Raw genomic sequence first — 3,846 nt, forward strand, 5'->3', positions numbered from 1 at the left:
CTTAATTGTACGATAGGAAGGAATAAAACGTACAAATATGCCCTCTTTCTTTTTTTCTTTTTTACACTAGTATTTTAAAGGTGTAATCTTAACTGCATTTATAGAAATCTGCAATGAAGGGCAGTAATGTCATATAGTAGATGATGATGACTGCGTACATCGAAAAGCGTAGATTCAGTGTGAACTTTTCCTTTCCCTTTCTCTGAGTTGAATCTTAAAGCCTGGCTCCACACTAGGGTTGCCAACCTCCAGGTGGTGGCTGGAGATCTGCTGCTGTTACAACTGCTCTCCAGCCAATAGAGATCAGTGCCCCTGGAGAAAATGGCCGCTTTGGCAATTGGACTCTATGGCATTGAAGTCCCTCCCCTCTCCAAACCCCGCCCTCCTCAGGCTCCACCCACAAAATCTCCAGGTATTTCCCAACCTGGAGTTGGCAACCCTACTCCACACATTAAGGACAGGTTTTATGACCCTGGTGGATCTCCCAAAACCTGCACAATAAAGGTTCTATGATGTCAAAACTGGCTGTCAAAGTGCTGTGGGACTAGCCACTTTTGTGGAAAACAATTTGATTTTTTTTCCACTTGGGGGAGGAGAAGTGTATAACGTTTTGTAATAGCAGGAGTGGGTCTCTATCTCCAGATTGTACCTGCACTGAAATAACTAACTTTGGTTGTAATTTACACCTTTTAATAAAACAATTTAAGGATCTAATTCACAAACCATTTTTATGTGTATTCAGATAATGTTAACCCTTGCCATTATGGAACTAGCATCTTGGAAGTGTTCTCACTGAAAATGTATTTGCATTCAAGGTTTCTCATTCTATCGCCATGAACTGTAGAATCAAGGATGTGATATAAAAACTGACATCGTCCATAAGGACATGGCATCAAACACGGGGGACCATCCTGAAAGCAACGTGGATCAGTGCTGCTTGCGGGAAGTTAAAGGGGGGTTGGACTAGATGACCCTGGTGGTCCCTTCCAACTCTATGATTCTAAATGTGAAGTCTGGTGTAGATTCAAGGGTTGGCTATTCCTTATAGAGCAGGAGTGGGGAACCTTTTTCCTGCCAAGGGCCATTTTCTCATTTATAACATCATTCGGGGGCCATAACCAGGTGTAGATCTCCCGGAGCGGGGGGGGGGGAGAGGCTAGGGTTGCCAGGTCTCCAGCCACCACCTTGAGGTTGGCAACCACAGGGGAAGCCATGCAGAGAAGGCCTGGAGGGCATCCCTGCTCCCCCCTCCCAGGAGGGAGGGCAGCCAGCGGTGGGCCCCGAGCAAACGAGGCGCCAGTTGGGTGCAGCCCGCAGCCGACCCTCAGGGAAAGAAGGGAGGAAGGAAGGAAAACAGAGAAATGGAGGGGGAGAAAAAGACGGAAGGAGACAGACAAAGAAAGAGACGAGGGAGAGAGGGGGAGAAACGAGAGTGACAGAAAAAGAGGAAGAGAGAAAAGCCTTCCCCCCCCCTCACACACACACACGGCAGCACACGCAGCCCCGTGCAACAGGGCCCCAGCCTTCATGCCCTCCCACCCCCCCACCCCGAGTCCACAAAAGGCCCTCCAAGCCCGATCGGCTCCCGCGCACATGTTCTGCCGCCGGGAGCCACTGGCCTCTCCCCACCCCTCACCGCTTGACAGGCGGCGAGAGGGGCTTAGTGTGCCGCGGTGTTCCTGCATGCCATGACTGTAGGGGGCAGCCTTGGGGGAAGCATCCCTCCCCCTCCTCTCGCCGACCAACAGTTGATGAGAGGAGGTCCAAAGGGCGCCGCGGCCCCAGGAACACCCTCGGGGAGGGCCGCGCAGTGCTGCGCCTCCGCTGCTGGGCCTTGGAGCTCCTGAGGGCCACTGAAAATGTCCTCGGGGGCCGCATATGGCCCCTGGGCCGGACGTTCCCCATCCCTGTTATAGAGCATTCAGTGATGGTTTGACATGGATTTATACTACTGGAGGCATATCCTAAGAACTCAGAGGGGCTTTCCCATAGGGAAGTCAATCACCCTAGTACATTTATACCAAAAGCAGACTTAGAATCATAGAGTTGGAAGGGGCCATACAGGCCATCTAGTCCAACCCCCTGTTTAACGCAGTATCAGCTTAGAGCATCCCTGGCAAGTGTTTGTCCAGCCTCTGCTTAAAGACTGCCAGGGAGGGGGAGCTCACCACCTCCCTAGGTAGCTGATTCCTCTGTTGAACAACTCTTACTGTAAAAAAAAAATTGCCCTCATATCCAGACGGTACCTTTCCGCCTGAAATTTAAACCCATTATTGCAAGTCTTTTCTTTATTCCTCCACCCAGCTTTATTCCAGGAAACTAACTTGAACAGGTGGAAGATCAGAGGATTCTGATAGTCTAATTCAATAAATTGGTCAGGGTTATTGCTGGGATTACTAAGGACACATCCATTCCTATAATTTTTAGAAAGATTGCAGGGGGATAACTGGATTGGAGCCAAAGAGACAAGATCTTCTAACTTACTATCTATAAGGGGAAAGGTTGAGTTAGAGGGTGGATTATGAGCAATAGCCTCAGTCAGGTCTCCTTTAAAAGTCTCTGTTGACGGGAGATTCATAGAAGTAGTTTTAATGTCAGTCACCCCATTTAGAGGTTCATAGTGATTAGGCATGTCAGACTCCACTCCAGCAGTGTCACAGGGTTTAAATCCTGTAATATCCGGGGTGTCATGGGTGGATCCTAATTCAGCTGAAAGTAAGGGCTTGAATAGTTCTTAAGTTCCAGCTGACCCTGAGCAGTTATCAGGAGTGATGTTTTTCCATTATTGGTGTTTCTCCATTATTGGTGTTTCTCCATTAAGTCCTATCCTCTGCTGCCAATAGGAACAGCTCCCTTTGGGGAGCTTGGGTCCTAACATTCACATGTTACTATTTTTCTAATTATTAGGCTGCAAACCTAAGCACACTTACAAGAGAGTAACTCTCATTGATCTCAGTGGGATTTACTTCTGAGTATACGTACTTAGGGTTCTAGTATAAAAATTGTTATTCCAAATATAGGAGGCATAATGTTGGATCTAACCAGCTTTTCCACCACTGATAAAGGAATGAGGGATTCCCATTTGACCACTAAAAGGGCTATGCTGGGGAGCACAGGGCCTTCATGGACAAAACCAATGTGATACGATGGCTATGGTATGGTGGGGAACTGGGCAAGATCGGGCAAACAACAATGGTGGAGTGCAACCCACAAAAATGGATTTGCAGACTGGTGTCTTGAAATCCCAGCATTAAACTATCTCAAACTTTCAGATTTCTGATACAAAAAATATATATGACAAAATAGATTCCTTCAATCCACCCAATGAATTTGGGATGCATTTATCTGATTTGTGCAATAAAAGTGAAAAGCATACAAATGTAGTATCATAGCTCAGTGACAAAGCACCTAGAACAGGGGTGTCAAACATAAGGCCCCAGGGGCCGAATCCAGCCCCTTAAGAGCTCTTATCTGCCCGCGAGGCAGCCGAGGCAGCCACCCTCCCCACTCCCTTTCTGGGCTGGCGAGGGCCGACTGGGCCCGACCAAGTGACATTTTATGTCATATCCGGCCCTCTTAACAATTGAGTTTGACACCCCTGACATAGAACTATTTTATGGTTTTCATGCCAAAAAGTATGGGATAGATAGGTTGCAGATTAATATCAATTAAATATACAAATGCTGGCTTCTTTTTTAAAAAAAATGGTTGTAAAAGTTTCAAAGTGACATTTTAAAATGACAGTGCCAATTATTTTGCTTGGTGTAAAATGTCACTATGATTTCCTGATTCATTTTCAGATTGGAAAAAAAAACCCCTCCAACAAGCAAACTCCTAGCAGATACA

The sequence above is a fragment of the Euleptes europaea genome, chromosome 3, assembly GCF_029931775.1.
Source record: "Euleptes europaea isolate rEulEur1 chromosome 3, rEulEur1.hap1, whole genome shotgun sequence".
Taxonomy (NCBI): domain Eukaryota; kingdom Metazoa; phylum Chordata; class Lepidosauria; order Squamata; family Sphaerodactylidae; genus Euleptes; species Euleptes europaea.